Consider the following 22,243-nt stretch of genomic DNA (forward strand, 5'->3'; position numbering starts at 1 on the left):
AATTGTCTTTCATTTTATATATTTTCCAAGACTGCCATTCTTGTGTTGATAAATATTTGGATTGTTTGCAGTTTTTTATTATTATGAATAAAAACTATAAACGTTCCCTTACATGTCTTTGTGAGGGCATATATTTGTTAATATTAATATATCAATAAAGGACAGAAATGCTATGGACTAACAGAAGGAGTAGATAATAAGAAGAGGTGGCAAGAATACACAGAAGAACTGTACAAAAAAGATCTTCACAACCCAGATATTCATGATGGTGTGATCACTCACACTCACCTAGAGCCAGACATACTGGAATGTGAAATCAAGTGGGCCTTAGGAAGCATCACTACAAACAAAGCTAGTGGAGGTGACAGAATTCCAGTTGAGCTATTTCAAATCCTAAAAGATTATGCTGTGAAAGTGCTGCAGTCAATATGTCAGCAAATTTGGAAAACTCAGCAGTGGCCACAGGACTGGAAAAGGTCAGTTTTCATTCCAGTCCCATAGAGACGGCAATGCCAATGAATGCTCAAGCTACCACACAATTGCACTCATCTCACACACTAGTAAAGGAATGCTCAAAATTCTCCACGCCAGGCTTCAGCAATACGTGAACCACGAACTTCCAGATGTTCAAGCAGGTTTTAGAAAAGGCAGAGGAACCAGAGATCAAATTGCCAACATCTGCTGGATCATGGAAAAAGCAAGAGAGTTCCAGAAAAACATCTATTTCTGCTTTATTGACTATGCCAAAGCCTTTGCCTGTGTGGATCACAATAAACTGTGGAAAATTCTGAAGGAGATGGAAATACCAGACCACCTGACCTGCCTTTTGAGAAACCTGTATGCAGGTCAGGAAGCAACAGTTAGAACTGGACATGGAACAACAGACTGGTTCCAAATAGGAAAAGGAGTATGTCAAGGCTGTATATTATCACCCTGTTTATTTAACTTCTATGCAGAGTACATCATGAGAAACACTGGGCTGGAAGAAGCACAAGCTGGAATCAAGATTGCCAAGAGAAATATCAATAACCTCGGATATGCAGATACCACCCTTATGGCAGAAAGTGAAGAGGAACTAAAAAGCCTCTTGATGAAAGTGAAAGTGGAGAGTGAAAAAGTTGGCTTAAAGCTCAACATTTAGAAAACTAAGATCATGGCATCTGGTCCCATCACTTCATGGCAGATAGATGGGGAAACAGTGGAAACAGTGGCTGACTTTATTTTGGGGGGCTCCAAAATCACTGCAGATGGTGACTGCAGCCATGAAATTAAAAGACGCTTACTCCTTGGAAGGAAAGTTATGACCAGCCTAGACAGCATATTCAAAAGCAGAGACATTACATTGGCAACAAAGGTCTGTCTAGTCAAAGCTATGGTTTTTCCAGTGGTCATGTATGGATGTGAGAGTTGAACTATAAAGAAAGCTGAGCACCAAAGAATTGATGCTTTTGAACTGTGGTGTTGGAGAAGATTCTTGAGAGTCCCTTGGCCTGCAAGGAGATCCAACCAGTCCATCCTAAAGGAGATCAGTCCTGGGTGTTCATTGGAAGGACTGATGTTGAAGCTGAAACTCCAGTACTTTGGCCACCTGATGCGAAGAGCTGACTCATTTGAAAAGACCCTGATGCTGGGAAAGATTGAGGGCAGGTGGTGAAGGGGACAATAGAGGATGAGATGGTTGGATGGCATCACCGACTCAATAGACATGGGTTTGGGTAGACTCCGGCAGCTGGTGATATACAGGGAGGCCTGGTGTGCTGAGGTTCATGAGGTTGCAGAGAGTGGGACACGACTGAGTGACTGAACTGAACTGAACTGAAGAAGTGATGTCGCTAAGTAGTTTGAAAAAATACATTTAACTTTGCATTCCCAAAGTTCTAAATCCTTTGCAGCACTTGATACTGTTAATCATTTTCATTTTAGTTTTTTTAATGGGTGTGTAGTGACACCTCATTGTGATTTCAATTTGACAAGTGACTAATGTTGTCGAGCATCCTTTTATTTGTCACTGTTTAATTGCATTTTTTCTTATTATGATTTATTCCAATTGATTTTTAAAGTTAAAACATATACATAGGCAGTAACATTTTTTAGATAAAATATAATGATTTTAGTCTTACAAGATTTTTCAATCATTATTATGTTCCTTATATGTAATGCATATCATATTATTTTTTATTATAGGAAATTTAAGACTTATAAGAAGTACTAAAATAGTATAGTGAAATCTTTTGGACATATTAGCTACAATTATCAATACCTGCCATTCTTATTTTATTCTTAATTACACAAATTAATTTTTGTGTATAGTGTTAGAAAGGGGGTGGTAAATTTTTGTTTATTTGTTTCTCATGAGTATTCAGTTGTCCCAGCACCATTTATTGAGAAGACTGTCCTTTCCTTATTGAATTGAGTTGGCATCTTTATTAATAGTCAATATTCTATATAATATGGGTTCATTTGGATGCTCTGTTTTATTTCATTGATCTATTTGTCTATCTTTATGACAATGCCATGCTGTCTTGATCAATATAACTTACAGTAAGTCTTGAAGTTATGAGTACAAGCCTTCTAGCTTTTTTTCTTTTTTTTCCCCCAAAATTGTTTTGAAAATTCTAGATTCTTTGTATATTCCTATACATTTTTGTACAAGTTTATCAATTTATATAAAAATGTCTGCTGGGGTTCTGGTTGATATTATATGCAATCTATAGATTAATATTGGAGAAATGGACATCTTTAAAATATTGAGTCTTTCAAGATATAAATATGTCTCTCCTTTTCTTTCAGCAGTGTTCTGTGGCTTTAAAAATAGAGGTTTTGTGTGACTTTTAAAAATATATTATTATGCACTTTATAAATAATTTTATACAATTGTAAAAGGAATTTATTATTTTTCTTTTCCAATTGTTTGCTTCTAGTGTATAGAAATATTGCTGTTTTTTGTATATTATTCTAGTGACCTCATATCTTGTGAACCTCACTTATTAGCTTGAAAAGTTTTTTATGTTCTTTTCTTTTTGTTTTTGTTTTAACAGAAAGTTATCAATCTGTCTCTGATTGGGAGGGTTTAATTTCTTCCATTCCAATCCATATGCATTTCCCCCCTTTTTCTTCATTTATTGCAATGGCCAGATCCTCCAAGAAAAGGTTGAATAGAAATGGTAAGAGCAGACAGTCATGCATAAATCCTAATCTTAAGGAGAAGATTAGGTACAGGGTAAGTTACAGATTTTTCATAGATAGCATTTCTCAGAATGAAGAAATTCTCTTTTATTCCAAGCATCCCAGGAGATTTTCTTTTTTGATATCATGAGTTGGTTTTATATTTGTTCATGTTTTGGCATTATATATTAAAATAATTATATTCAACACATCATAGGATTTCAGGGTTTCCCTTGTGACTCAGTTGGAAAAAATCCACCTGCAATGTGGGATACCTGGGTTTGATCCCTGGGTTAGGAAGATCCCCTGGAGAAGGGCATGGCAACCCACTCCAGTATTCTTACCTGAAGAATCCCCAGGGACAGAGGAGCCTGGTGGACTATAGACCATGGGGTTGCAAAGGGTCGGACACAACTGAACGACTAAGCACAACACGGCACATTTTGGCACTATAATGAATTTCATTGATTGATTTTAAGTGTTAAAACAATCTTGGATTACTTGGATAAATACTACTTGACCATGATGCATTATCATTTTTTAGGAAATATTGCATTTTCTTTGCTAATACTTTGTTAAAGATTTTTACACTATAAGGGTTAATGCTCTGTAATTGCTTTGTAATGTCTCTGTGAGGTTTTTCTATCAGGATTTTAATGGCTTCATGAAATTAGTTTGGATATATTTTCTCCTCCTCTATGATGTAAGATAATTTAAGATTGGTATTATTTTTCACAAAAAGTTTAACAGAATTCATTTGGGAAATATTGATACAGAGAATGGTTCTATCAAAATAAAATTTTAAGGATGAATTTTCTAAATTGGTTCTAGAGTTTCCGGAATTGGCTCTCTAGTCTAATTAGATTTAAAGATTTTTTTTAAATTTTATTTTATTTTTAAACTTTACATAATTGTATTAGTTTTGCCAAATATCAAAATGAATCCATCACAGGTATACATGTGCTCCTCATCCTGAACCCTCCTCCCTCCTCCCTCCCCATACTATCCCTCTGGGTCGTCCCAGTGTACTAGCCCCAAGCATCCAGTATCGTGCATTGAACCTGGACTGGCATCTCGTTTCATACATGATATTTTACATGTTTCAATGCCATTCTCCCAAAGATCTTAATGACTCTATTTAAAGTATTAAAGAGAGCATTGATAGTTCATAGTGTGATCTGGTTGTATAGTTATCAATATTGAATAATCCTAAAAAGAAAGGATCAGGGGTTCAAATTCCCAGCTCAAAAGTTGCACAGATGACCTGAAAACTTCCTTATGTTCCCTAAAGGAAAAGGAGGCCCTTATCTCCTAAAGCTGAGGACTAAAAGTTCTGAATCTCATACTGAAACTCGTTCTATTACAGTACAAGGGTATCTGCAATTAAAGTGAGAACTCCGACTGGGATGGAATGGGACCCTGAAAGTTGGAGTAGGATATATTGGGAGAGCCTGATGAAGTGGAAGCATTGAGTCCTAAATTCTGTTGAGTCTTTTCTGCCAGTGCAAACAGCCTCTCTACTCTCTTGTGCTGCTGCTACTGCTGCTAAGTCGCTTCAGTCGTGTCCGACTCTGTGCGACCCCATAGACAGCAGCCCACCAGGCTCTGCTGTCCCTGGGATTTTCCAGGCAAGAGTACTGGAGTGGGTTGCCATTGCCCTCTCCGGCATTCAGCAGACACCCACACAAAGTACCACATTCGATCAGGAAGAACACAGGAGGTCAAACTGCCCCATGGCCTTTCTGCACATCTGCATCTGTCCCCCTGCCTGCTGGAACCTGCTCTTATGGAGAAGGGACCCTGACTCTCCCAGGCAGCCTAACCTGCTCCCCCAGATGGTCATCGTGTAACATCTGCCTGGTCAGCCTTCTGTGGACATTTCCAGACACCATGGGACTCTCGGGCTTAGTGGCTCCTTGGCATGTGGGATCTTCCCAGACTAGGGATGAAACCCATTTGCCCTGCATTGGCACATTGGTCCATATAGTCAAGGCTATGGTTTATCCAGTAGTCACATATAGATGTGAGAATTGGACTATAAAAAAGGCTCAGTAAGTGAGTGAAGTCGCTCGGTCATGTCTGACTCTTTGCGACCCCATGGACTGTAGCCTACCAGGCTCCTTTGTCCATGGGATTTTCCAGTCAATAGTCCTGGAGTGGATTGCCATTTCCTTTTCTACTCTCTACCAAGCCTTAAAGGATTAACTTCAGATTGCCCTAGGAGACAGTAAATGACCTCCCCCAAAGCAGTCGCCACATAAAACAGTGCTGATTCTCTCTTGCTACCTTCCTTTGCTTCTAGACCTAACTAAACTTAAGTCCCAGTGAGGAAGTACAACACGTGCCAAAAGAACTACTTGAGTTTTCTAATGTAAATGGACACTGGCTCTGATGTTAATTCCGGGAGACCCAAAACTTCACTGTGATCCGCTAGTCAGAGTAAGGCTTATGGAGGTCAGGTCCATATCACAGTGGATCCAGTGTGACCCTAAACCCATCCTGCAACTATTTACCAGTTCCAAAATGCATAATTTGCAGACTTATTCATCAGATAGCAAAATCCCCATACTGGTTCTCAAACCTGTGGAGTAAACACTATTCTGGTGGGAAAAGCCAAATGCAAAATGGTAAAACTGCCTCTACTGAGTAAAATAGTAAACCCAAAACAATACTTTACCCACATAGGAGGATTGTAGAGATTAGTGCCACCATTAATACAGGGATGGCAGTCCATATCCATATCCTCATTCAAGCCCTCCCACATTTGGCCTGTGCAGAATCCAGACACATCTTGGAGAATAACTGTAGATTATCATAAACTTAATCAGATCATGACTCCAACTGCAGCTGTTGCACCAGATGTGGTTTTATTTCTTGAACAAATTAACACATCCTCTAGTACCTGATGTGTGTCTAATGATCTGGCAAACACTTTCCCCCCATACCTGTTAATAAGAACGACCAGAAGCAGTTTGCTTTTAGCTGGCAAGGCTAGCAATGTACATTCACTGCCTTACCTAAGAACTCATCAGCTCTGTGTCATAATTTAGTTCACAAGGATCTTGATTGCCTTTCCTTTCCACAATGCAATGGATTATAAAGTGCTAATTTGGCTTAGTGAGCAAGAAGCAGCAGTGATTCTAGACTTATTTGTAAGGTAAATGCATGTCAGATGGTAGAACGTAAAATCAACAAAGTTTCAGGGGCCTTCCTCCTCAGTGAAATTTCTTGGTGGGGGACACACTGAGATACACTTTCTAAGGTGGAGGATAAGCTGCTGCTCTGGTCCCTCCTACATCTAAAAAAAAAAAAAAAAGAAATACAGTGCCTAGTAGGCCCCTTAGGATTTTGGAAGCAACATATTTCTCATTTTAATGTTACTCCAACCCATTTACTGAGTCACCTGGAAAGCTTCTGGTTTCTGGTGGGACCCAGATCAAGAGAGGTACTTCCCAGTGGCTCAGCAGTAAAACTTCTGCCTGCAGTGTAGCAGACCCAGGTTCTATCCTTGGGTTGGAAAGATGCCCTGGAGAAGGCAATGACAACCCATTCCAGTATTCTTGCCTGGAGAATCCCATGGACAGAGGGGCCTGACAGAGTCACAAACTGTTGGACATGACTGAAGTGACTGAGCACGCATGCAGAGATCAAGAGAAGGTTCTGAGAATAGTTCAACCTGCTGCACAAGCTCTCTGCCACTTGGGCATATGATCCAGTACATCCAATGCACTGGGCACTCACCAGTGCTCACAGGCAGGTCAGCCTCAAGTTCAGTTCAGTCGCTCAGTCATGTCTGACTCTTTGTGACCCCATGAACCTCAGCACGCCAGGCCTCCCTATCCGTCACCAATTGCCAGAGTTTAACCAAACCCATGTCCATTGAGTTGGTGATGCCATCCAACCATCTCATCTTCTGTTGTCCCCTTCTCCTCCTGCCTTCAATCTTTCCCAGCATCAGGGCTTTCTCAAATGAGTCAGCTCTTTGCATCAGGTGGCCAAAGTATTGGAGCTTCAGCTTCAACATCAATCCTTTCAATGAACAGCCAGGACTGATCTCCTTTAGGATGGACTGGTTGGATCTCCTTGCAGTCCAAGGGACTCTCAAGAGTCTTCTCCAACACCACAGTTCAAAGGTATCAATTCTTCGGCACTCAGCTTTATTTATAGTCCAACTCTCACATCCATACATGACTATTGGAAAAACCATAGCCTTGACTAGATGGACCTTTGTTGACAAAGTAATGTCTCTGCTTTTTAATATGCTGTCTAGGTTGGTCATAGCTTTTCTTCCAAGGTGTTAGCGTCATTTCATTTCATGGCTGCAATCACCATCTGCAGTGATTTTGGAGCCCCCAAAAATAAGGTCTAACACTGTTTCCACTGTTTCCCCATCTATTTGCCATGAAGTGATGGGACCAGATGCCATGATCTTAGTTTTCTGAATGTTGAGCTTTACGCCAACTTTTTCACTCTCCTCTTTCACTTTCATCAAGAGGCTCTTTAGTTCTTCACTTTCTGCCATAGGGGTGGTGTCATCTGCATATCTGAGGTTATTGATATTTCTCCCAGCAATCTTGATTGCAGCTTGCACTTCATCTAGCCCAGCGTTTCTCATGATGTACTCTGCATAGAAGTTAAATAAGCAGGGTGACAATATACAGCCTTGACGTTCTCCTTTCCCAATTTGGAACCAGTCTGTTGTTCCATGTTGTTCTGTTGCTTCCTGACCTGCATTCAGTTTTCTCAAAAGGCAGGTCAGGTGGTCTGGTATTCCCATCTCCTTCAGAATTTTCCACAGTTTATTGTGATTCACACAGTCAAAGGCATTGGCATAGTCAATAAAGCAGAAATAGATGTTTTTCTGGAACTCCCTTGCTTTTTCCATGATCCAGCAGATGTTGGCAATTTGACCTCTGGTTCCTCTGCCTTTTCTAAAACCAACTTGAACATCTGGAAGTTCACAGTTCACATATTGCTGAAGCCTGGCATGGAGAATTGTGGGCATTACTTTACTAGCTTGTGAGATGAGTGCAATTGTGCAGCAGCTTGAGCATTCGTTGGCATTGCCTTTCTTAGGGATTGGAATGAAAAATGACCTTTTCCAGTCCTGTGGCCACTGCTGAATTTTCTAAATTTGCTGACATATTAAAGTGCAGCACTTTCACAGCATCATCTTTTAGAATTTGAAATAGCTCAACTGGAACTCCAGGTCAGCCTTGGTAAATGAAATTTTATGTTGCTGAACCCATGCATAATCTCCATCACTGAGTACTTGTTGTTCTCTTTTTTTTTGTTATGAATGTGTTTGTGTGTGTGTGTGTGAGAGAGTGTGTGTGTGTGTATGGCACCTTTGTTTCTTCACTCTGTTATCTCTTATTATGTAATGTAAGAGGCATTGACTTTCTATCAGAGTATATAAGTATCTTTACATCTTTGTGTTTGTTACAGGATATCATGGAAATGGTAAACTTTATTCAAAGTTTTTATCATCTCTTCTGGAGAAATGGCTAATACATTTTAAGTTCTATGCAGGGTATTTGTATCATGATAAACATGATAAATTATGACCTTGTTATTATCTTTATTAGGCGATTAAGTATGGTTTAAGGAGATGCATACGCATGCCAAATTGACTTGGGGTAGACTTGTGATGGTCAGTTTTATGTGCCTATATGACTGGGCCATGGAGTGCCTAGATATTTGGCCAAATATTAATCTGGATGTTTCTGTGAGAGTGTTTTTGGATGAGATCAACATTAAAATTTATAGAATGGATGAAGCAGATTGCACTCCAATCAGTTGAAGACTTGAACAAAAAGGTTATCCATCCCCTAACTAAGAATTCTTCCTGGCTGACTGCCATCGTACTGGAATAGCTTTTTTCCTGCCTTTGGAGTTTAACTGAAATCCCAGCTCTTCCTTTGTCTTGACGATGCTTCCCTTCAGAAAGGAACCATAATATCGGCTCTCCTGGTTCTCAGGCCTTTGACTTGGACAGAAACTAAAAGCTTAGCTATACTGTTTTCAGCGTGACAGATCACCCTGCAGATCTTGGAATTTGCCAGCTTCCATGATTGTTGTTGTTTAGTCATTGAGTCGTGTCCAACTCTTCATCACCCCATGGACTGTAGAAGCCCACGAGGCTCCTCTGTCCATGGGATTTCCCAGACAAAGATACTGTAGTGGGTTGCCATTTCCTTCTCCAGGGGATCTTCCTGACCAGGGGTCAAACCCCTGTCTCCTGCACCAACAGGCAGATTCTTTTCTGCTGAGCCACCAGGAAAGCCAGCTTCCATGATAGCATCAGCCACTTTCTTATTATAAATATATATACATCCTATTGGTTGCATTTCTTTGGAGAACCTTGAAGGAATTTTTGTACTTTGTTTATGAGGGCTGTTCTATATTTGTCTTGTAATATATTTGTAAGTATTACCTGTGCAGGTTGTGTTGGCCTCATCAAATGAATTAGAAAATATTTTCTCTTCATTATCTGAAATAATGTTTCAAGTTGCTATTATTTTTCACTAAATGTTTCATAGAATTCACCAGTAAATTCTAGAGTTTTCTTTGGAGAATTTTTTTTTAATAGCAAATTTATTTTCTTTGACAGGTCTAAGTATACTCAGAATTTATTTACTCTCACTCCATTTTTCTAGAGAATTGTACTTTGAAAGAATTTTCCCAACATATAAGTTGTCAAATTTATTGGCATAAAATTGTTCATACTATATCATCATGGCAACCCACTCCAGTACTCTTGCCTGGAGAATCCCATGGAGGGAGGAGCCTGGTAGGCTACAGTCCATGCGGTCGCAAAAAGTCGAACATGACTGAGCGACTTCACTTTCACTTTCACCATTTTAATATATTAATATATGTACTGATAATTCCTTTTTTATTCTTGTTCAGATAATTTAGGTTTTTTTCTATGTTTATATGATCAGTTTTTCCAGGTACTTTTTAGTTTAAATATATTCTAAGAATCAGTTCTTATTTTCTTAATCTTCTCTATTTCTGTATTTTCTATCTTTAATCATACCTGTTCTCTTCTCAATTTTTTTCTGCTACTTATTTTAAATTCAGTTTGGTTGCTTTCTTAAAGTGAAAACTGATGGCTTATCTTAAATCTTTAAATTTTCCAATGTAAGTATTTAAAACAAAAAATAACCAAAAATCATTCTAAGTATTTTTTCTTAGTTACATCACATCTATTTTGATATATTGTATTTATTGTAATTTAGCTCAGAATATTTTATATTTTCCCCTACAATTCCTTCTTTACTTCATGGGTTAAAGTGTGCCCTTTAACTTTCAATTATTTAATGATTCATAATTCAGCTCCATTATATGAAAATAATTGTTATATGATTTCATTCTTTGAGATTTGATGATATATGTTTTATAATTAATGTATGCCTATATATCTTGATGAACAATTCATGTGCATTTGGAAACAGTGCATCTTGTAGAGTTGTAAGATATAATTTTTTATCATTGTCACTTAGGTCAAGATGGTTGATAATGCCTCTTAGATTTTCTGTATCTTTTCTGTCCTAAATAAATTTTTACTTAACTGCTATATTATTGAGAGAAAACTACTAACATATTCAGTAACAATTTTACTTTCTTTCTTTCTTTCTTTTGCTGTTTCTCGGTTCTCTCAGATTCATTCTTCTACTTTGACCTGTTGTCAGCAGATGAGTATCTTTCTCATATATTTACCCTTTTATTTTTATGAGATGCTCAGATTTATCTTAATTAATGTGCTTAGTCTAAATAGAGACATTTTTTTCAGGGGCTAACTTAATCCATCCTTTTACATTCAATGTATTTGTCTGTTTGTATTTAAAGAATGTCTTCTATAAATAACATGTGGCTGGCTATTGCTGTTATATCCAGACTGACAATTTCTTCCTTTTAATTGTAGTGGTTATTATAGTTATATTCAATGTAATTAATGACATGACTGGATTTAAGTCAATGATTATGAAGGGTTTTTCTTTATCAATTTTTGTTTATCTGCCCATTCCTGATATTTTTTGGAGGAGGGTATTCAAAAATCTGATATTCCATTAGTATTTCTGCTATATCCCTTTGCATTATTTTTAGAGGTTGTTCTGAATATTATAAATTATTTGCTTATCTCAAATTACTTAGAGCTACCCCTGTACTAACTCAAATAAAATATTGGAAACTTGCAACAATCTTGTTGCATTTATTGCCCCATCTCAGTAATGTTGTGCTACTATTGCTATTATGTGAAGCTAGACATTGTATATATATGTACAAACAGTTATAAACCTACTTGATACAGTGCTATAATTTTCACATTAAGCCATTCTAATTCTCTCAAAGAAGGATAGATAGACATTAATAGATAGGACTATATAAATCACTACAGATGGTGACTGCAGCCATGAAATTAAAAGACGCTTACTCCGTGGAAGGAAAGTTATGACCAACCTAGATAGCATATTAAAAGCAGAGACATTACTTTGCCAACAAAGGTTCGTCTAGTCAAGGCTATGGTTTTTCCAGTGGTCATGTATGGATGTGAGAGTTGGACTGTGAAGAAGGCTGAGCGCCAAAGAATTGATGCTTTTGAAGTGTGGTGTTGGAGAAGACGCTTGAGAGTCCCTTGGACTGCAAGGAGATCCAACCAGTCCATTCTGAAGGAGATTAGCCCTGGGATTTCTTTGGAAGGAATGATGCGAAAGCTGAATCTCCAGTACTTTGGCCACCTCATGCGAAGAGTTGACTCGTTGGAAAAGACTCTGATGCCGGGAGGGATTGGGGGCAGGAGGAGAAGGGGACGACAGAGGATGAGATGGCTGGATGGCATCGCTGACTCAATGGACGTGAGTCTGAGTAAACTCCGGGAGTTGGTAATGGACAGGGAGGCCTGGCGTGCTGCAATTCATGGGGTCGCAAAGAGTCGGACAGGACTGAGCGACTGATCTGATCTGATCTGATATAGATAGCTTTAGATTTTACATATAAATATACATATATGTAGTATGTTTATCCACATATTTATACTTTAAAGAGATATTTACTCTTTCTCATAGATCATATACTACCTGGTATCATTTTCCTTCAGCCTCAATACCTTCATGTGGCATTTTTAGTGGTATGGGTCTTAAAGCAAAAAATTCTTTTATTTTCTTTTTATAAAATATCTTTATTTCACTTTCATTTGTGAAATGTACTTTTCTTATATATAATTTTGTGTAAGCAGATTTTTGAGAATATTTTTTAAATTAAAGTATAGTTGATTTACAATATTGTGCCAATCTCTGCTGTACAGCAAAGTGACTCAGTTATACACATATATACATTCTTTTTTAATTTTTTTATGGTGTTTATTACTGTTTATCACAGGATACTGAATATAGTTGACTGTGATATATATTAGAACCTCCTTGTTTATCTATTCTAAATGTAATATTTTGCATCTGCTGCTGCTACTACTGCTAAGTCACTTCAGTCTTTTCCGACTCTGTGTGATCCCATAGACGGCAGCCCACGAGGCTCCCCTGTCCCTGGGATTCTCCAGGCAAGAATACTAGAGTGCTCTACCAACCCCCAATTCCCAGTCCATCCCTCTCCATTCCCCATTCCCTCTTACATTTTTCTTTTTAACTTTTCCTTTAGTACTTTGAAAGTATCAGTTCCTCTGTCCATGGAATTTTCCAGGCAAGAATACTGGAGCAAGTTGCCATTTCCTACTTCAAGGGATCTTTCCTACCCAGGGATCAAACCCACGTCTCTTGCATCTCCTGAATTGACAAGAGGATTCTTTACCATTAGCATGACCTGGGAAACCCCATATTACATGTATGTTAGAGTTTCTGCTATTGTCCCACAGACTGCTGAGGCTTTGTTCAAGTGTTTTCTATCTCACTTCTCTTTGTTCTTTTGATTGGATAATTTCTATTAATCTTTCTTCAATTTCACTAACTCTTATACCACCTCAAACCTGTTTTAAAGCTCCTCCAATAGATATTTCATTTCCATTGTTATACTTTTCAAGTCTGTAATTCTCATTTTGCTTTTTTTTCTTTTTACTAGTTTCTATTTCTGTGCTGAGGTTCTCCATCTGTTCCACCACTGTGCACATATTTATCTTTAAGAACCTAAACATGTTTGTATTTTTTAAAAAGTCTTTGTCTGCTCATTGCAACATCTGGCTCACCCTGGGGTTTGTTTCCACTGATTTTTCATGAGTCAGGGTCACATTTTCTTTTATTTTTACATATCTACTCATTTTTATTTGGATGCTAGACATTATGAATGATAAATTGTAAAGACTCTGAACTCTATTATGTTTATCTTTGGAGTGTTTTTTAAATAGATTTAAAAGGTATAATTGATATACAAATAAATACACATATTTATTGTGTGTAACTCGGTGAGTTTGGACATAGGCAAACACCTGTGATTGTGTCACCACAATTAGGTAATAGATATGTCCAACAGAGCGACTTTTAAAAAATTCTAGCAAGCACTTAACTAGTCAAACTGTCTTCTCTATGTTGCTAGTTGCTGAAATCTTAACTAATTTCACCTTCCACCATTCTTTTGGTGCTGTTTTGTTTTGTTTTCTGGCTCCTCTGTTTCCTCTGCAATTAGTGGTCAGCCAAGATACTGAGTAAATTTTACAGATTTAATTTGGGGCTCATCCTCTCTGTAGTCCCTTCCCTTTTAAATTTTTCTCCCCAAATGTCCTGACTCTGACAATATCATATGTATATTAATGGTGTGTCACACCTCATCTTTCAAAAGTATCTTCTGCTCCAGTTTCTGCCTGTTTTTAGACAGTCTTCAGTGCCTTCAAATAATAGTTGGTTATTTTATTTTTTTAATTTTAAGTTTGATAACTGTTAAAATGGGAGTTCTAAAAGTTGTTCTAACTAACTATCCCATAGAAATCAAACCCCTAAAGCTTTTATTGTCACTCTAAAGGCTGACAATTCAAGAATCACAAGAGTCAACAGTTGAGTAAGAAGTGTATAATGCATTTTAACAAAACATAATCAACACAGGAAGAATCTGAGGGGCTCGGTTGTCTCTTATTCATGAGTTTTCTTCAATCACAAACATAAGAAATTGTACCGATTATTTTGTCTATTTTTCCCCAGACATTTCACAAAATAATTAGGACACATCTGACAAGGACAGATTTTTATCGCAAGAAAAGATTGTGGCAATGTATGAAATCCTGCCAGATACCAGTCATTCCCCAGCCTCTGTTTCCCAGTGCAGGTAGTTAAACAAATCAAAGGTATAGAAAATTCAAGTCTGCTTTTGTAATCGATAGGCATGACCTATTTTACCACATTAAGTCCCCCAGGATGTGAAAAACTTGTAAAAAAGAATTGGGGCCAGCTGTTCCCTCTTTGTACTGAGGGCCTAAAAGGAAGAAATAGATCAACTGTTGCATTGGAGATTAAGATCAACTATATAAGAAAATATTTCTCAGTGTTGCAAGTGATTAAATTTTCAATGGGCAACCAATGTTGGTGTCTGAGGGAGTGTTTATGTGTGAGAGAGAGTATGTGTGTGTGTGTACATGTGTTTTACTATCTCTTCTGTGTTTAAAAATGATAGTATATGCTTTTATTTTGTGTGAGGTTTTAATCAAAGAACTGTCATAAAGGGTTGTATCAAATATCTAAAATATACCATTTTAAAATTGCCCCTATTTTCCAAAATGCATAAGGACCATCCAGCATAATAATGTGGCAAGGTCACTCATTTCAGTTAATTGGGACTTTGGATCCCTTCAAAAAAAGGATAAGTTCAACTAAGTGCCAATATTATTTAATATCCTTCTCATACTACCTCAAGCAATGCACTAACTAGTCATATAATTAGTACTTAATACATACTCAAATGCCAGAATATTTAAACCAGTGCAGTGAAAAATAAACAATGGGATCAGGAAAGCTTGTTTCAAGACCCAGCTCTTCCATAGAAAGGCAGGACTATTGAGAGTTCATTCTCTGTGTTGTTACTGATCTGAGCCTCACTGTGCATGGGTCTATTTTAAAGGTATCCGTGGCCAGGGGACACCACAGTGTCTAGTAGTTCCTTGGACTGAAGAACACTGGATGCTGCACAGGGAGGCCTGTGAAAGTCACCCTTCTTCTGCTAGACACTTGCCATAGGCTTTCAGTCTTGTTACTAAATAATTAGGGTTAAATTACTTATGAAAATAGGGCTTGAGTCTGTTTCTTTGACCACTTTCAAAACCTATGTCCTAAGGGTTTATTAAGATCTGTTTTTCCCTCGGTGCAAATTGGTTTGAGCCAATTAAAGGGGAAACAGTTAAATTAAAGATAGCTAACACCTCTATTTGTGCTCTATGGCACTGTATTAATCTGCTCAGGCTGCCATAGCATAATAGCACAGACTAGATGGTTTAAAGTTATTGAGACTTATTTTCTCACGGTATTAGAGGCTAGAAATCTCAGCTCAAAGTGCCAGCAGGGTTGATTCCTTCTGAGATCACTCTTTCTGGTTTGAGACGTTGCCTGCTTGCTGCCTCTTCACACGGTTGTCCCGTTGTGCAGGTGCCTGTCCCTCTGTGATCTGTCTGCATGTTCAAATGTCCTCTTATAAGGGCATCAACCAGATTAGATCATGATCCACCCTCAGGTACTTTACCTTAATCACATCTTTGAAGGTCCTATTTCCAAATACAGATATGTGGGTTAGGGCCCATCCCAGTGTCCTCATTTAACCTTGAGTGAGTGAAAGTCGCTCAGTCATGTCCAACTCTTTGCAACCCCAAGGACTGTAGCATTAACTCTTTATAATCTGTGTCCCCAAATACAGTGACATGTAAAATACTGAGGGCTAGGACTTCAATATATGAATGAATGGGAGATGGGGAGGACAAACAGCAGAGCTCATAATAAGTTCTAGATCTATCACTAGCCATTTTGGCACAACGACAGACATAACTAAAGATCTCTCCAAAAAGGCACTTAAACAATTGAAACTATTGAGAAACTACAGAGCACAATTTATACTTTTTGCTTCTCTGTCCCCCACTATATTTTTTTAATTTTCTCTGCTCTTTCTTTTCATAGGTGAAATTTCCAAACCACATTTGCAATACCAAAATGAATAAATATAGTCATACATTACCCAAGTAATGGAATGCCAATGTTGTTCAGTCGCTAAGTCATGTCTGACTCTCTTGCAACTCCATGGACTGTAGCCCACTCAACTCCTCTGTCCTTCACTATCTCCCAGATTTGGCTCTGATTCATGTCCGTTGAGTTAGTGATGCTATCTAACCATCTCATCCTCTGCCACTCTCTTCTCCTTTGGTCTTCAATCCTTCCCAGACTCAGGATCAGTCATCTGAGTATTGCATCAGGTAGTCAAAGTATTGGGGTTTCAGCTTCACCATCAGTCCTTCCAATGAATATTCAGGGTTGATTTCCTTTAGGATTGACTGGTTTGATCTCCTTGCAGTCCAAGGGACTCTCAAGAGTCTCCTCTAACACCACAATTTGAAAGCATCAATTCTTCAGTGCTCAGCCTTCTTTATGGTTCAACTCACATCCATACATGACTACTGGAAAACCCATAGCTTTGACTAGATGGACCTTTGTCAGCAAAGTGATGTCTTTGCTTTTTAATACTTTGTCTCGGTTTGTCATAGCTTTTCTTCCGAGGAGCAAGTGCCTTTTAATTTCATTGCTGCTGTCACCATCTACAGTGATTTTGGAGCCCAAGAAAATAAAATCTGTCAGTGTTTCCACTTTTTTCCTATCTATTTTCCGTGAAGTGATGGGACAAGATGCCATGATCTTAGTTTTTAAATGTTGAGTTTTAAGCCAGCTTTTTCCCTCTCCCCTTTGACTCTTATCAAGAGGCTCTTTAGTTCCTCTTCACTTTCTACCATTAGAGTGGTATCATCTGCATAACTGAGGCTGCTGATGCTTCTTGTGGAAATCTTGATTCCAGCCTGTTAATCATCCAACCCCAGCATGTCACATGATGTACTGTGCATATAAGTTAAATAAGCAGGGTGACAGCGTACAACCTTGTTGGACTCCTTTCCCAATTTGGAACCAGTCAGTTGTTTTATGTCCAGTTCTAACTGTTGCTTCTTGGACCACATTTTGTCAAAACTCTCCACTGTGACCTAGCTGTCTTGGGTGGCCCTGCATAGCATGGCTTATAGTTTCATTGAGTTATGCAAGTCCCTTCACGACTACAAGGCTGCGATCCATGAAGGGGTGAATATCAACAGCTTTTGAAAATCAAATTTGAAAAAAAAATGATGTAGAAATATGCAAACAAAACAATATTAAGTAAAATTAATACCAGAAAAAACTAGCTACATATTAGAGTCCTACTAACAACCTTCTAAGGTTCATATGAAGATTAAACTCATTATTATATGTAAAACACTTAGTAGATTTTAAGCCTTAGGTAAGTATTCATACATGATAACTTTTATGACAGCTTTTTATTATTACTTGTATTATCATGTAGAAGGAGGATTTAAAATTTTTACTGTTCATGTGGTTGTCTTCCTTTCTAGTACAGTATGTAATCTTCGGCTGTCATTCATATTGCAGATTTCCTTGTACAGGCTCCTCTTTTGTATTCAGCATCTCTACTGAGGCAAGAGTGTCACAGATGAGTATGATGTTTTAAGTCTAACCTACTTATCAGACTTGAGAATTTCCTCAGAGGTTGCTTTGTGATTGAAACTGAGAGGAATACTCTTCTTCAGCAGGCACTATTGACCAGTTTGTCAAAAGCACACTAGATACAAAGGACTTGAATTGCACAGTTGTTTGGGGAAGGCTCTTGCAACCTGTACCATCATTAGTCAGGAAGAAGCTGTTCTTATATTAATCAAGCCCCCTAAGGATGTTGACAAGGATAATAATTCTTTCCCAATGTGCTCATATTGTTTCATGTTAAAACAAAGCTTTGGGAAAGAATGCACATTTTTAATAGAAGCTATAATTCTATGTGAAGGGTTATCTGAATAGTTTGCACAAGAAATGAAGTTATACAACTTATTCCACTGAGGAATCGAGGAGGAAATGAAGTCATTGAGGAAACGAAGACAAAGTCTTATCATCCTTTGCAGTAGAGGTTTGTAAGGACTCAGTGAACCTTGTGGAACTTCTGTCCAGGGTTTCCCTTGTGGGTCAGCTGGTAAAGAACCCACCTGCAATGCGGGACACCTGGGTTTGATCCCTGGGTTGGGAAGATCCCCTGAAGAAGGGAACAGCTACTGACTCCAGTATTCTGGCCTGAGAATTCCATGGACTGGATAGTTCATGGGGTCACAAAGAGTCAGACATGACTGAGTGACTTTCACAACTTCTGTCCATAAGTCCATGGGCTTCTCTGAAGAAAACAAACTGGTATTATTAATCTGTAATTAATCTGACTACATAGCTTTGTAAAAAATAAGCAGCACTATAGCCACCAAATCCTTCAGATATTAATATATACAGTTTCTAAAAATGACAAGTAACTAATGTAAAAAGGCTATATAGCCTCATGGATAACTTTTACCACATTGGGTATGAATGATTATTAATACATCTTAGTTGAACTAGTACAATTCACTTGCCATCATACTGACTCCATAAGATATGTAAAATTCTGCCTCAATTTATTTAAACATATCAAAAATGTATAACTTTCCTGAGAAAGTTTTTGGTCCCTGCATTATCTAGAAAATTACCAGAGGCTTGAGAAGGGCTGAGGTTTGTTCTGGTTAGAGCCCTCCAGGGAGCAGAACTATGTCTCATTGTTTAACTCTAACTTCTTTTGAGTACCTAGCCATCACTGGATCTCATAGGGAAAATATAAAATCCCCAATCAATTTAGAAATAGATTTAGACCCAGAAGATAGCCAATTAATGCATCTCAACTTTTTAGAAAGCCTGAGTATAAGCAAGTAGCCCCCAAGGCCCCAAGTAATGATTGCTATTTCCAACTTCATTCAGGAGAAAAAAAAGCTGGAAGCAGCCTTGATTCCAAGAGTGTTTCAGGCCACTGATTTTTATCACCCAGGTAAGAGTCATTTGCAACGAATGTATAGAATCATAGCCTCTTAGAGCTACAAGCATCCATAGAGAAAATCCAATCTAGAGCTCTCATTTTACAGATGAGCAGACTGAGGCCTATAGAGGTTTGGGGACTTGTCTGAGGTCACATACTTGTTAATAGCTCAGCTGGGATATTGATCAAATGTACCATTTCTAAAAGGCTTAATGGTGCTTGAAAAGCAATTGATTCTCCTAAGTAGCATAAACGCTTCCCCTTCAGTGTTACTTGCACTATTGTTTGTAGAAAGCACAAAATTGTATTTCAGCCTGGCTCCCTCTTGAGACAAAGGAAAATTAATATTAAAGCCAAAAGATTTTTTTGTTTAGAATTGGATGCTACTTCAAGCAAAGCAGGGCTTAAAACAACTCTACTGATGAGTGTCTCATGTTCACTTCCAGGAGCAAGGATGGGAGTGGGGAGAAAGATGCCTGCCAAGATCATGGATAAAGGAGATTGAAGGTCCTTGAGTGCTTTTCTCTCAGAGGCAGAAAAAGACCCTTTCTTATTTTGAATAATATAACTACAACTTGGCTTCTAGATTCAGGGGCACCTTCTCCTTGCTTTACTGACTATGGCAGATTTGGGAGACTCTCTGGCACTCGGTGTCCAATCACTTATTGTTTGTACCTCTGTTTACAATAGGATAGTATCTGGGCAGGAAAAAAAAAGTGATAACTGTTATCATTTTTAAAATAAGTGTGATATCTGGAATCATAGCAAAGAAATAGTCAGGCATAATTAAAAATATGTATATATAGACAATAAATCCCAGCATCTTTGCCCTGGGTTTAATTTAGTTGAACCAGTTTGATTACTGGAGTCAGGTTAGCAACGAGACTAGCAATATATTCTACAGGTTTAGAGGGTGTCTATACCTTGTAGAAAAGCAATGTACATCAGAGAAATAGAGGTCTCAGCTTCTCTGTTCCACCCTTAATTGAATTAGAATTTTCAATTGAGAAGGGAAGGTTAGAATCACAGTCTCACATTTGGTCTCCAGTAAGCACAGAACCTGAAATATTAGGTAGGATTTCACTGCCATTGCCATTGCCCACTGTTCCCTGAGAACAAACCACCAAAGGCTGAAGAGAGGGAAGTTTATCTGTGTCAGAGGTCAGCAGTTTGCAGGGCATGGGTCCCTGTAGAGGTGGTGAGAAATTATTACAGCTTCTCCATTGCATTGCTTTCTCAGCTGTAAATGAGGCTTCTCATTAATGAATCATGCACACAGACTGCCAGGGTCTTAGCATTAATTGGCACTAATGGGAACATCTTATGGTTGAAGGGAGAGCTATGGGAACCATTTTAAGTCTGATTATATTTGGAAGGGAGCTTGGACAATTTACCTTTTCCATGAAATTCTAGAGCAGCCGTACATAGCACACTTTCATTCCAAACCACAAATAAATATGCAGAAAATCTATTAAATTCTTCACGAGAGAGATAGAATATCAACATGTGTTTCAGTGAGATTTTCCTTTCTGTGCCATGCAGGGCACTGACAGAGGGTGTTTGAAAATGCTTTTGAGTGCACCATGCATGCTAAGGCCTAATGTAGTGTATGTAATTTGTTTTATTCCTTTGAGGTCATTCAGCAGGGACTCAGTGCAAGTTAGCCCTGAGGATATTTTGACCAATAAATTTGTTTAAAAAATGTGTTCTTCCATGATGCTGCTGCTGCTAAGTCACTTCAGTCATGTCCAACTCTATGCGACCCCACAGACGGCAGCCCACCAGGCTCCCTCGTCCCTGGGATTCTCCAGGCAAGAACACTGGAGTGGGTTGCCATTTCCTTCTCCAATGCAGGAAAGTGAAAAGTGAAAGTGAAGTCGCTCAGTCGTGTCCGACTCTTAGCGACCCCATGGACTGCAGCCCACCAGGTCCTCCATCCATGGGATCCCCCAGGCGAGAGTACTGGAGTGGGGTGCCATTGCCTTCTCCCTCTTCCATGATAGTGCACTGTTATTCCCACAAAATAGGCTGATGCGGAAGTTTCATCTGAGCTGCCTAGAATATTTTGCCCCTTAAGTGGAAGTGGTTTGTATCATTTCTTTTTTAGCCCCCACAAAAGAATCCCTTGTAATTAGTTTTGTGATGTTTGGCATTGAGGAGTGGATATTCACAATATTGGTATAGATCAGATCTTTTCAGATCATGGAGTAAATTCCACTTCCCAGAACACCACAAGTCCATACTACGCTTAAGAGTGAATAGGAAGAAGGCATGCCTACCTTCAGTTGGGGGCACCCACACAAAGGCACAGTTTGCAGACCCCACTGGCTTCCTCTGTTGGGTGCTCTGGTGCAACGCATAACCTGTACAAGGTAAATAATAGCGTAGATATCCTCTGTGTGAATGTTAGCACCTTTCTGACCCAACAATGAGTCAGTGGAAGGGACACAGAACAAGCAAGTTGATCTTATAAAGAAAAATGTAGGGCTGAGAGATGGTGTGGAACAGGTCTATGAGGACACACAATAATGACATAGTTTTTAGTAGGGTAGAATGTAATAGAAAATTTAAGATCCACATCCCTAAAAGCTATTTGTTATCACATTTTCAATGCAATTTTATATGTATACATATAAATAAACACTATGATAGCAACCAGGACCTCTGTAAAATTTCATCATACAGATTCTGTGCAGAATGCTTCATCAATAGTCTTAGACAGTAAAGAATCAGCCTGCAGTGTGGGAGACCTAGGTTCCATCCCTGGGTTGGAAAGATCCCTGGAGAACGGCAGGCAACCCATTTCAGTATTCTTGCCTGGAGTATCCCCATGGACAGAAGAGCCTGGTGGACTTACAGTCCATGGGGTCACAAAGAGTTGGACACAACTGAGCTACTAAGCATACAGCACACAATTCATTTTAAAAGCATGTGATTTCAGAAAACGGTTTAAACTGTTCATGAAAAACTGTGTGGGCTTTTCCAGACACTTCAGATATTCAAATAAATCCATCTTTCTTCT

This window comes from Bos javanicus, chromosome 10 (genome assembly GCF_032452875.1).
Source record: "Bos javanicus breed banteng chromosome 10, ARS-OSU_banteng_1.0, whole genome shotgun sequence".
Lineage (NCBI taxonomy): Eukaryota > Metazoa > Chordata > Mammalia > Artiodactyla > Bovidae > Bos > Bos javanicus.